The sequence below is a fragment of the Nycticebus coucang genome, chromosome 3 (assembly GCF_027406575.1).
Source record: "Nycticebus coucang isolate mNycCou1 chromosome 3, mNycCou1.pri, whole genome shotgun sequence".
NCBI lineage: Eukaryota > Metazoa > Chordata > Mammalia > Primates > Lorisidae > Nycticebus > Nycticebus coucang.
This window is the reverse complement of record NC_069782.1, coordinates 45,952,700-45,966,602: the sequence shown is the minus strand read 5'-3', so window position 1 is coordinate 45,966,602 and position 13,903 is coordinate 45,952,700. Positions and strand designations below refer to the sequence as shown.

Sequence of the window (13,903 nt, the reverse complement as noted above, 5' to 3'; positions counted from 1 at the left end):
TTCTTTCTTTTTTTTTTGGAGACAGAGTCTCACTTTGTCGCCCTTGGTAGAGTGCTGTGGTGTCATAGCTCACAGCAACCGCAAACTCTCAGGCTCAAGAAATCCTGTTGCCTCAGCCTCCTAGGTAGCTGGGACTACAGGCACCCGCCACAATGCCTGGCTAAATAGTGTTTGTTTCTTATTCAATACTTCCTTAATTCATAACTTTGCTCTTTACTTTGTGAGAAATGACCTTTGAAGAACTTTGAATATTGTTCTTATGTCTAAGAATTTTTTAAAGTTAAAATGTGTGTAGTTTAAGTGCTATGGACACTTCCTATCCCACCTTAGGAAGTAATGTACACAAAGCTCTTAGAATAATGCCTGGCATAGAACTAGTCAGTAAATCTATTATTTATATAGAAGTATAGCTTGATCCTCTATTATATAGATAATAGGAGAAAGTCCTTAATACCTAGAGATTGACCAGGGAAGGGACATCCATTCACATGGCCTGGGCTCTGTGGTAGATGCTAAGTTCAGAAGAGCTAGCCTCGTTCTAACTAAAGCCTTCCCCACAGTAGCACCCATTTCTCCTTAGAGAATCATGAACAACCTTGTTCTCTCTTAAATATTCCTTATATGCCAGAGAAAAGTCACCTTAAAACAACATAGTACAAAATCTCTCAGAAAATTCTGTGAACAGGAATGGTTATTAACACATGGCTGTGCCTTGGGGAAAGCACATTTCTTAGATTTAAACTTGCAAATTGCTGCCCCATGCCTATAGGAAACCATGTACACATCTTACACCTAATTTGAGATAGCCTCAAATAGAGAACTAGATCATACTGAGATCAAAAGTGCAAAGGACTAATGATGCAGGCTGTGTGATAATACAGTTTCTATCACTTCTCAGCCTTTTGGCTAAGATCAAGTGTAATAATAGAATTTCTAGTAAAAGTAGAAATTATAGATCTACACAAACAAAGTATCAGCATATGTAAAGTGCTTCGGGGCGGCACCTGTGGCTCAGTGAGTAGGGTGCCAGCCCCATATACTGAGGGTGGTGGGTTCAAACCCGACCCTAGCTAAACTGCAACAAAAAATAGCTGGGTGTTGTGGCAGGTACCTGTAGTTCCAGCTACTCGGGAGGCTGAGGCAAGAGAATCGCCTAAGCCCAAGAGCTGGAGGTTGCTGTGAGCTGTGATGCCGCAGCACTCTACCTGGGTGACAAAGTGAGACTCTGTCTCTTAAAAAAATAAAAAAATAAGTAAAGTGCTTCTTGATTCCTCTGATTATGGGATTTTGAGGACAATGTGGGAGGGGAGAGAAGGAAGGCTGTAAGTACAGTGACCTTGAAGCAAATTTCCATGTCCTTACCCTACAGGAAAGAGAAAAGAGAGAAATGAATATAAGGCAAAATGTTCTGTGCTCAGCAACTTACTAAGGCATAGGATGCTGTGAAGGATTATCTGCTCCTAACTCCCTTTCCTCTTGGTATCCTATATCCGTATTCTTTGAGAAAAGGAATGGATTTATCTAGAAGAAATGTGTTCCTAGTTTCTATTTCTAGATTTTTAACAGTTATAGCTAAAAGCTGATGAATTTATGACCTTCATAATTTTTTTTTTTTTTTTTTTAGAAAGAACCTCAACTGTCACCCTGGTTAGAGTGCTGTGGTATCATCATAGCTTACAACAAGCTTGAACTCCTGAGCTCAAGCAATTGTCCTGCCTCAGCCTAGCTGGGACTCCAGGCACCTGCCACAATGCCCAGTTTTTCTACTTTTCAGATGGGGTCTCACTCTTGCTCAGGCTGGTCTTGAACGCCTGAGCTCAAGAGACCCTCCTGCTTTAGCCTCCCTGAGTGCTAGGATTATAGGCACATCATAAATTTTTTTGTACCAAAGCCATAATGCCCTGAAAGTAACTGCACAATTACTTGTAGGTCAGAAGTAAGGCAAATTAAGGCTTTGGAAAATGTTTTTCAAATAAAAAAATATTGAGCTACTAACTGCTTTCTCCTGATTTTACAAAAGAAATGAAGACTCATTGTAAGATACTTAAATTATGGCAAATTATTAGGGTAAAGGAAAGCGGTCACTCAGTGTCGCCCAGACAAGCACTCAGAGAACAGTGAGAACATCATTCATTCTTATTTTTCCACCTATTGAGAGAAAGTTGTACCAATTTTCACGTCAAAAAATACGTCATTAAAGGTGATTACATTTCCCTCTTTTCTCCAGTGAAAAAGAAAATCAGAAATTTAGCATAAAGTGTACATTATTATACCTGAGCACAACTTTTACAGCAAAAGACCTTTTACAACCTCATTACAATAAAACCAGTTTTGTCTCTTGCAACACATGTTAGTCAGTTATGATCTTGTAGCCCAAACAAATGTAACTAATTTGACCCTTTTTTGCAGAACTACCACCCATAAACTTAATAGCTTCCCACAACAGCCATCAGTTCAGTTCACAGTTCTCTGGGTCAGCGTTTGAGCTGGGCTTAGCTGAGTGGTGCCACTGGTCTTGGCTGGGCTCACTCAGGAGTGTGTGCTCAACAGCCAGGGGGGCTAAGGGGCTCTGCTTCTGGAGGTGGGCTTGTCTGGACAACTTCAACCAGGACAGCTCATGAGCGAGTTACCTAACCTCCCTGGTCCTCCCTGGTCCTCCCTGGTGGACCATTCTTATCAGCACACACATACACTATTATTTCTCTCTTGCTCAGCAAAAGACTACGTTCATCTCCAGCCACCACCCTATCTCTTTGCACACTTTATAGTAAAACTCTTTTTAAAGGGTGTATATACTCACTGTCTTCAATTTCATTTTTCCTGTTTTTACTAACACACACTCCAAAATATCATGAACCTCATTATTTTGTGAGAACTGCTCTCACCGGAGTCACCAATAACCTTTACAGTGTTAAATTCAACAACCCGTTCCCTTCTCCTCTTTCCTGACCCATCAGCAGCAGTTGACATGTGGCATCACCCCTTCTGCTTCTAAGGGGCACATCCTGCGGGCTGCCTTCCCACCCCCAGTTTCTCCTTCTCTGTCCCTTTGCTGGTTCCATCTCATCTTCCTGATCTCTTGATGTCCAAGTGCCCCAGAACTCAGTCTCAGACTCTTTCTCCTCTTCTCCCTGTACTGACTCCCCTCGTGATCTCACCTGGTCGCCTGGTTTTCAGAATATGCTGATAACCCCCAAACTTTCACCTCTAGCCTGGACCACTACCCCAAATCCCAAATACACAGAATTGTGTATCCATCTGCCTACCGGCCATCTCCTCTTGGATATTACATTTTCCTATTGCTGTTGCAACAAATTGTCACAAATGTGGTGGCTTAAAACCACAAATTCATTATCTTACAGTTCTGGAGGTTAAAAGTCCAGGATGGGTCACAGGGCTAAAGTCAAGATGTCATGGGGCTACAATCCTTTTTTGAGGCTTTTGGAGGAGAATCCATTTTCTTTTCCTTTCCAGCTTCTAGAAGCTTCTGTGTGCATTCCCTTGTGTGTGGCATCCTTCCGTCTCCTTCCAAACCCGGCTGTGGCCAGCCAAGTCTCTCTCACATTGCATCGCCCTGATACTAACTCCTCCGCCCCCTCTTCCACTTGCATTTACATTAGGAGGTACCTGAATAATTCAGGATGTCGTCTGATCCTAAGGTCAGCTAATTAACAGTCTTGGTTCTATCCAAGACTACCTTAACATCTTTGCCATGTATCTTTGTGTTGTGAAGGAAAACCTGTGGCTGGGTAATTTACAAAGAAAAAACATCAGCCTCTGCTTCTGGTGGGGATGTCAGAAAGGCTCCACCCATGGCAGAAGGTGAGAGGCTGGTGTGTAGACAGCACGTGATGAGAGACAGCGAGAGAGACAGAGAGAGAGAGAGACAGAGAGAGAGAGAGAGAGAGGATGAGGCGTCTGGCTCTTTACAACAATCAGTTCTCACAGAACTAACAGAGAGCTCATTACTGTGAGAATGTCAGTGAGTCATTCACAAGGGACACCCTAAAACCTCCCATTAGGCCCCACCTCCAGCACTGGGGTCAGATTTCAACATGAGAGTTGGGGGGACCAAACAAGTCATATCCAAACCATAGCACCATGTAACCAGCATAGTAACAGGTTTCAGGGATTAGGGCCTGGAAGGCCCCTTTGTGTGGGGGTGGGGGGCATTGTTCTCCCTATCAGAGATGTCTTATGGTCATGTCAAATGTAACACATCAAAACCAAATTTCTGATTCTACCAAGCCTGCTCCTCTCAAGCCTTCTTCAACTTCAGTTAATGCCAACCTCTCTCATTCCACCAATCAGGCCAAAGAGTCCTCCTTACTCTTATCTTTCTCTCTACCTCACAGGCAATGAATTAGCAAACTCTATGAACTCTGTCATCAAAATATATTCAGAATCATTACTTCCAATGAATGTACCCTGGTTCAAGGCCCTCTCATTGCTCTCTTACGTATTGTTAAGAGTGTTCAGAGTTCCCAAGTCATTGTAATAGCCTCCTGGTTTCTGGCCTAGCCCACCACACCCCATCCTCTGCTCATTCCCAAATAAACTGTTCTCAATATAAAATCCAGATGATATTTTCACAAGAAAATCAGATCATATAATGTCTGTGCTCAAAATCTTCCCAAAGGAAATATTTACAAAAGACATATATATGACAAAGGATTGTTATTCAAAATATGCACAGAACTTTTAAAACTCAAAGATAAGAAAACAGCTCAATTTTAAAATGAGCCAAAGATCTTCATAGGCACCTTACCAAAGAAGATATACAGATGGCAGTAGGCATAGGAAAAGACGCTTTACATCATACATCATTAAGGAAATGCAGATTGAGACACCACTACACCCTTTTAAAAATGGCAAAAATCCAGAGCACTTCCATGAAGGCAAGGATATTTTGATGTATCCCTAGTTCTTAGGCTAATATCAGGTACCCAGTAGACACTTAGTAAAAACTGGTTGAATGAACAACTATTTTGCAAGGGCTCCCAGAACAAAGTACCACAGGCAAGTACCACAGGCAAGTACCGTCTGGCTCTTTACAACAATCAGTTCTCACAGAACTAACAGAGAGCTCATTACTGTGAGAATGTCAGTGAGTCATTCACAAGGGACACCCTAAAACCTCCCATTAGGCCCCACCTCCAGCACTGGGGTCAGATTTCAACATGAGAGTTGGGGGGACCAAACAAGTCATATCCAAACCATAGCACCAAGAGAAATTTATTTTCTCACATCTCCAGAAGCTAAAAGTCCAATGTCAAGGTCAAGGTATAGGCTAAGTTGGTTTCTACTGAGGCTTCTTTCTTTGGCTTATACATAGCCATCTTTTCCTGTGTCTTCATATGGTTTTTCCCCCTCTGTGTTCAAATCCTTACACAGACACCAGTCATGTTGGATAAAAGCCCATCCTAATGGCATTATTTTAGCTTAATTAGCTCTATAAAGACCTTATCTCCAAATACAATCACACTCTGAGGTACTGAGTGTCCCTTCAAAATATGAATTTTGAAGGGACACTCTCAGTCCATAACAGTAAATCTCTTTCTGTTTCATCATCAGTAAAATGGGAATGTTAGGAATAATAACTACACCATAAGGTTGTTGAGAGAATTAATATATAGACCAAACTGGGGTCTGCTTGCCTGGTTCCATAGAACTGATGCTGAGATTTACAGCAAGAGAAAAAGGTATTTTATCACATGGTGCCAAGCAAGGACAATAGACAGCTAAACCTTAAGACCCAAACACCCCAGTGACTTACAAGCAAGGGCTTTTAAAAGCAGGGGTACATTTTGGGGAAAGCAGAAGCTGCAGGCAAAATTATAAATCAATACATGGAGGTTATACATTGCTTTGGTCCCCAAAATAGGACTGTCCTAGCGTGAGGGTTTATGGGTCATGGGTGGATTCACAGATTCTTTGATTAGCAATAGGGTAAGGAAGGAAAGTTTTGTCTAAAATTTTGGGTCGTAGGGAATCTTTCTCCCAATTTATATTTTTAATAGGCTTATCGAAAATCAAATGACTATAAGTGTCTGGGTTCACCTCTTGGTCTTCAATTCTGTTCCATACATCTACCTCTCTGTTTTTGTGCCAGTACCATGCTGTTTTGATCACTATCGATTTATAATAAAGTCTGAAGTCAGGAAGCATGATTCCTCCCGATTGTTTTTATTTCTGAGTAATGTCTTGGCTATTTGAGATTTTTTCTGTTTCCATATAAAATGAAGTACTATTTTTTCCAGGTCTTTAAAATATGAGAGAAGTGCTTTAATAGGGATCACGTTAAATCTGTAAATTGCGTTAGGTAGTATAGACATTTTAACAATGTTGATTCTTCCCAGCCATGAGCATGGTATATTTTTCCATTTGTTAACATCTTCAGCTATTTCTTTTCTCAGAGTTTCATAGTTCTCTTTATAGAGATCTTTCACATCCTTAGTTAGATACACTCCCAGATATTTCATCTTCTTTGGCACTATTGTAAAGGGAATAGAATCTTTGATTATTTTTTCCCCTTGACTATTGTTGGTGTATATAAAGGCTACAGATTTATGAGTGTTAATTTTGTATCCTGAGATGTTACTATATTCCTTGATCACTTGTAGGAGTTTTGTAATTGATTCCCTGGGGTTTTCCAGATATATAATCATATCGTCTGTGAAGAGTGATAATTGGATCCCCTTGATTGCCTTTTCTTGCCTGATTGCGGTGGCTAAGCCTTCCATTACAATGTTAAAAAGCAGTGGAGACAGTGGGCATCCTTGCCTGGTTCCTGATCTGAGTGGAAATGTTTTCAATTTTACTCCATTCACTATGATATTGGCCGTGGGTTTGCTGTAGATGGCCTTTATCAGTTTAAGAAATGTTCCTTCTATACCTATTTTCTTTCTTTTATTTTTTTTCACTTAAACAAGAATTTATTTTTAGGACTATGTTTTTACTATAGATTAAAATTTAATATAATTTAATTCACATATAAAGACAACTCTGGGCACTATCCAGATATGACAACAGCCTTGGGTTAGGTAAATTGAAGTCACATTCAGTCCTGAGCAGATACCAACTTGCTTAAGCCTGAGAAATAGGATTTCTCTCTTTCACTCATCACTTCAAAATGCAGAGGTCTCCTGCAGAAGTTGCACTCAGCTGAGGAATGTGGCTTCAGCTCCAGCCCCACTTGTTTCCATGTGATCAGCAGATTCTCAAGGAAGTAGTTCATCATCTGTGGTGTATGTTGAAGGATGGGGGCAATCCGTAGGAGCTCTTTCCCCCTTTCCCCCCCACCCCCAGCCGGGACACCATAGGGTAATTGATTGCTTGGACATAGATGTTATGTCTGCTCATTAGTTCATCACAGATTTCTGTGTTTTTAGCAGCATCTGCAACCCACACAGGGATGCTATTACTAGGGCAGTGGACAACTGGGAGGCCAGCATCCATTAGCATCTGCCTCATGAGCTTGACATTGAGCCGGTGTTGGCCGCGAAGTGCCCGCCCCTCAGCACTCTTCAGGATCCGCACAGACTCCAGGGCTCCAGCCAGCAGCATGGGTGGCAGAGAGGTGGTAAATATGAAGCCAGCTGCATAGGACTGCACGGTGTCAATCAGAGAGCTTGTAGTGGTGATGTATCCTCAAACACAGCCAAATGCTTTGCCAAGTGTTCCAGAAATGATGTCCATTTTTGGCATGACTCCATCCCGATCTCCAATCCCTCCACCTTAAGCCCCATACAGCCCCACTGCATGGACCTTGTCCACGAAGGTGATTGCTCCAAATTCATGGGCCACATCACACAGCTCTTCCAGTGGGCACACTGCTCCATCCATTGAGTGCACAATTTCAAATGCAGTAATCTTGGGGACTGAAGGGTCATATCTTTGCAGCAGTTCTCTGAAATGGCTGCCATCATTGTGATGAAAGATGTACTTTGGCACTCTGCTGTTCCAAATCCCTTGGATCATGGAGGCATGGTTCCCAGAATCAGAGTAAATCTCACAGCCTGGCATCATCTTAGCCAAGGTGAAGAGGGTTGAGTTTTTGGCCACAAAGCATGAGGAAAACAAGAGTGCTGCATCTTTCCCATGAAGGTCAGCCAGCTCTTGCTCTAGGTCCACGTGGAATTTACTAGTTCCAGAAATATTTCTAGTACCACCTGCCCCAACACCATGTTGTTTCAAAGTGTCCATAACTGCCCCACACACCCGAAGGTGGCAACTCATTCCTAGGTAGCCGTTACTGCACCAGACCGACACCTGCTTTTTAGAGATGAGAGAATCCGAATAGTCATCTGCCATGGGGAAGATGTGTGCCCTCCGATTCACAGTTTTGAAAACTCGATAGGTGTCATTTTCTTTCTCATCAATTTTCTTTTCAAATAAATGATCATATTGAAAAGTGGAAACAGATTTTGGCAAGTTATCTTGAAGAAGATGAGACACTCTTTCTGGTCTTTGCTTTCGCATGATCTTCCTGAAGCTCGAGACTGGCTTTGCAGAAGACACTGCTACCCCTCTTGCTCAACTGTGCTGCCAAAAAAGGGCATTTGCTCGCAGTTCCCTGGCTTGTGGCAGGCAAGGGGTGTCCAGATGGAAGCTGTGTGCCATCTGGAATCTGCTGGGATCTGTCAGGAGCCTGCTGGACCTTGGCTTTGGCAGTTTTGTCCTTCTCATTGGCTGAAGAGGTTTCTTTGATCTGCTGGCAGTGTACTGTTGAAGTGGACAGTGTCCGAGGGGCTGGCTTGGCCCCAACTTCCATCATCTTGGGGCAGTTTTGGGCATAGAACAACAGAGATTTACTGGCCTTCTGCAGAAAGGCCTGGGGGACCTGGGGTAAGAATGGGCAGCAGCGAACAACAGTTTCCATGTCTGGGAAGTACACTGGCACCTGCGCTGGGGACTTGGTAGCAGCAGTGGTGCCTACGGCGATGGTGAGCATGCAAGCCAAGAAATCCAAATGAACCCTTGTTACCATTGTCCGCCAGCAGTCTCCTCCTTCTATACCTATTTTCTTAAGTGTTCTGGTCAAGAAAGGATGCTGAATATTGTCAAAAACTTTTTCTGCATCAATTGAGAGAATCATATAGTCTTTGTTTTTTAATTTGTTTATGTGATGTATTATATTTATGGATTTACGTATATTGAACCATCCTTGGGACCCTGGGATGAAACCCACCTGGTTGTGGTGTATAATTTGTTTGATGTGTTGTTGGATTCTGTTTGCTAGGATCTTATTGAATATTTTTGCATCAATATTCATTAGAGATATTGGTCTATAATTTTCTTTTCTTGTTGGGTCTTTTCCTGGTTTGGGTATCAGGGTGATATTTGCTTCATAGAATGAGTTGGGAAGTATGCCTTCTTTTTCCACGTCTTGGAAAACATTGAGTAATATAAGTACTAGTTCCTCTTTAAAGGTTTGGTAGAATTCTGATGTGAAGCCATCTGGTCCTGGGTTTTTCTTTTTGGGGAGATTTTTTATAGTTGATGCTATTTCAGAGCTTGTTATAGGCTTGTTCAACATTTCCACTTCTTTCTGGCTAAGTCTGGGAGGGTGACATGTTTCCAAGTATTGATCTATTTCCTTCAGATTTTCATACTTCTGAGAGTAGAGTTTTATGTAGTATTCATTAAGGATTTGCTGAATTTCTGAGGAGTCCATTGTTATTTGGCCTTTATCATTTCTGATTGATGAAATTAGGGATTTTACTCTTCTATTTCTGGTTAGGTTAGCTAATGGTTTATCTATTTTATTGACCTTTTCAAAAAACCAACTCTTTCAATGGTTGATCTGTTGTATGATTCTTTTGTTTTCAATTTCATTAATTTCTGCTCTAATTTTAGTTATTTCTTTTCTTCTGCTCGGTTTAGGGTTGGAAAGTTCTTCCTTTTCCAGTTGCTTGAGATGACTCATTAAGTTATTGACTTCCTCTTTTTCTGTTCTCTTGAGGAAGGCTTGCAATGCTATAAATTTTCCTCTTAGGACTGCCTTTGCTGTATCCCAGACGTTCTGATAATTCATTTCTTCATTATTGTTTTGTTCCAAAAATTTGGCAATTTCCTTCTTAATTTCGACTATGACTCAGCTATCATTTAGCATCAGGTTATTTAGTTTCCATGTTTTTGTATCTGTGTGGAGATTCCTGTTGTTACCAAGTTCAACTTTTATTTTGTGGTGGTCCGAGAAAATACAAGGAATGATTTCTATTCTTTTAAATTTGCTGAGGTTAGTCTTGTGACCTAATATGTGATCAATTTTAGAGGATGATCCATGGGCTGATGAGAAGAATGTGTATTCAGTTTTCATTTCATCTATGAAATGTTCTATAGATGTCTATTAGATGCAAATGTTGAATGGTTAAGTTTAATTCTAAAATTTCTTTGCTGAGCTTCTTTTTGGAGGATCTATCCAACACTGCCAAAGGAGTGTTAAAGTCTCCAACAATTACGGTGCTGGGGGAAATCAAATTGCTCATGTCAGTTAGAGTTTCTCTTATAAATCGAGGTGCATTCTGGTTGGGTGCATAGATGTTGATAATTGAAATCTCATCATGTTGAGTGTTGCCCTTAACAAATAAGAAGTGACCATCATTGTCTTTTCTTACTTTGATTGGTTTAAAGCCTATCGTATCTGCAAATAAAATTGCAACACCTGCTTTTTTCTGATTTCCATTTGCCTAAATTATAGATGACCATCCCTTCACGCTGAGTCTATGTTTATTTTTTATGGTAAGGTGAGATTCTTGAATGCAGCAGATGTCTGGTCTGAGTTTTGTATCCAGTCAGCCACCCTGTGTCTCTTTAGAGGGCAATTTAAGCCATTCACATTAATTGAGAGTAGTGATAAACCCGACAGAGTTTTGGGTATCGAGTTTTTCGAAAGTCCAGTGGACATTTTTAATCCTTTTGCCACTGTGGAAGTTAGAATTTGATCAAAAGTTTCTGAGTGATTTTACTTTGGTGGTGGAGGATTGTGTTGTTCATTATGAAGGATAGGTCTGAGACTTTCCTGAAGAGCTGGTTTAGTTATGGCAAATTTCTTCAACATGTGAATGTCATTAAAGTAATTAATTTCTGCATCATAGATTAAACTCAGTTTAGCTGGATACAGGATCCTGGGTTGAAAGTTATTTTGTTTAAGGAGATTAAAGTTTGATGACCACCCTCATCTAGCTTGAAAGGTTTCAGTGGAGAGATCTGCAGTCATTCTAATGCTCTTCCCCTTGTATGTAATGGTTTTCTTACTTCTTACAGCTTTCAGAATTTTCTCCTCCATATTAACTTTAGCAAAATTAATTATATCTATGAGAATTTTTATTTAGGTTGAGTCATGCTGGTGTTCTGAAACTGTCTGCTGTCTGAATTTCAGAATCTCTGGGCATGTCTGGAAAATTCTCTTTAATTATTTCATGAAGCAAAGCATCTGTATTCTTGTGGCAAGCTCATCACTTTCAGGTATTCCTATAAGGCAAATATTAGACCTCTTCAAATTATCTCAGTGCTCTCTGAGAGAATGATCCTTTTTTGTTCTCCACTTTTTTCCCTCTTTGAGTGTTTGGGAGTGTTCAAAAGCTTTGTCTTCAATATCAGAAATCCTTTCTTCTGCCTGCTCCATTCTGTTACTGAGGGATTCTACTGTATTTTTTAGATCTTTGAGGGCTGCAAATTCTTGCTTTAATGTGTCAAAATCTTTGGTCATTTTGTCTTTAAATTCATTACATTCTTGAGACATCATTTGAATTTCTGCTTTAAATTCCAATTGCATCATTTCCTCCATTTTGTTGATCCTATTTGCTATCCAAATTCTGAACTCGATTTCTGTCATCTCAGCCATTTGTTTGGGAAAAGGATCTTGTGCTGTATCTGCTTTATCGTTTCTTGGGGAAGTTGATCTGCTCTGATTGTTCATGTTGCCAGAGTTTTCCCACTGAATCCGCCTCATGATTGTTTTTCACTGTTGGCTAGGTGGTCTGGTAAGGTGAGATTGGATTGGGGCTTCCTGGAGTTGTGGTTAACCAGCCCTTTGTTAAGGATCTGAGACTGATGGCTGCAGCTTTTTCCCCTTTAGCTTTGCAAAGGACCTATACAGTATTACAGTTTGAGGCGGGGGAACCTACTTGGTGCGGTGGGGTTAGGTGGCTCAATCTTGTATTCAACTGGTTCTTGTCCTGTCCTGGTGGATCAGTGACTCTGGAGAAGTTTTAGCTGTGAAGAAATACAAGCAATTAAGAAACCCCACCTCCCCAGACAACAACTGGAATGGGAAAATCAACCCTTCCTGTTACTACACAACCAGGATATCCCCCTAGAGGGTCCTTGGGTAATTGTCCCAAGTTAGAGGTTCCAAACCAATTGACTCTGTCAGTACGAACTCTCAGGTGGGAGAATTTGAAAGGTCTCCAGCAGCTAGGTAGCAGAGGTCTACTGGCTGCTCAGATTTGGCTCTCTCTGGTGCTCTACAGAGTCAGAAAGGCCCATCCGGTAGCACAGTAGGACCAGGGGGCTGAGTCTCTTTCTCCACTTTGTTCCTTTTTCACGCCTAATAACTGGTGACCCTGCAGGGCTGCAGTTCTGTTTCCTCCAATAATGTGAAGTGCCAGGGCTTAGCTCCTGTCAGAGTCAAAGGAAGGTCAATACCCCCAAGGCCTAGCCACTGCCTGCCGCTACCAGCCAGCTGTGGGAGCTGAGGCCTACCTACCTTGGGCATTCAATTTCCACTGGCGAGTGTTCCACTTGGGCTCAGTCTAATCCTGGGATACGAGGCCTGCAAATGCTTATTTCCCTCAGCCACCGCACCTTTGTCCCTGTCACTCTGCAGCACCAGTGTCCCTATAGAGTGACTTCTAGTTTCCTCTGGTAGTGCACAGAGTTGGGGGGGTGTTTCTAGGAGCATGCTGCACATGGATCTGGCAGCAGGGTGGGGTACACTGCATGGATTCTGGCAGCATCTAGCGCCTGGTGACTTCAGCAAGATCACTACTCCACTGGCGATTTTGGTCAGGCAGGGGCCTTGTGTGGAGGCAGGGCAGGCTCAGCACGCAGCTTCAGTGGTCTCCGGATGGGCAGGGCGCAGCATGCAGCCTCGGTGGTCTAGGCGGGTGGGGCGTGGTGTGGCCTCAGTGGTCTCTGGGTGGGTGGGGCACGGTGGAGAGGCGGGGGGGAGCGGGTGACCAACCAGGCAGGGGGCGGGGTACTCGTTCAGACAGGCTGTTTGCGGGGGCACGGCTCATGAGCCTCCTCCCTCAGTCTCTGCAGCGGTTAGGGATCTGGTTTATCCATTTAGGGGGGAAGGGTGGACTGAAAGTTCAGAATGGCAGGGAAAATGTAAGTTCAGTTTTTCTGCCTGGTAAGAGAATGATCAAAGTCACTGCAGGGTCCCTCTGGAGGAAGAAGTCCCCACTTCTGACTGCTCTCACCCGTGGGTTGAGACAAGAGGTCCTCAGTTCACTACTTGCCTGTAGAAATACCACAGGAGCAAACAAAGAGCGAAAGGAAAAGGATAAAAAGAAAAGAACTCGCAGCTTTCTTGGGGGAGGGGTTGGGCATTTTTCCTTTCGGTTGAGTTTTGTACCTGGAGATTGTTTTTTTTTTTTTTTTTATTTTTATTAAATCATAGCTGTGTACATTGATATGATCATGGGGCATCATACACTAGTTTCATAGACCATTTGACACATTATTATCACAATGGTTAACAAGCCTTCATGGCATTTTCTTAATTATTGTGCTAAGACATTTACATTCCACATTTACTAAGTTTCGTATATACCCTTGTAAGATGCACCACAGGTGTAATCCCACCAATCCCCCTCCCTCTACCCACCTGCCCCCTCCAGCCCCTCGCTTTCCCCCTTCCCCCTATTCTTAGGTTGTAACTGGGTTATAGCTT

At 42.2% G+C, this 13,903-nt stretch overlaps 1 pseudogene across 1 annotated transcript; it reads right to left on the bottom strand.

The window, feature by feature from the left end:
* Positions 1 to 6,943: 6,943 nt before the first annotated feature.
* On the bottom strand, positions 6,944 to 8,922 carry LOC128581626 (5-aminolevulinate synthase, non-specific, mitochondrial-like; annotated as a pseudogene). The gene has a single exon (XR_008378889.1). The product of XR_008378889.1 is annotated as a 5-aminolevulinate synthase, non-specific, mitochondrial-like (transcript).
* Between the last annotated feature and the right edge of the window lie 4,981 nt (positions 8,923 to 13,903).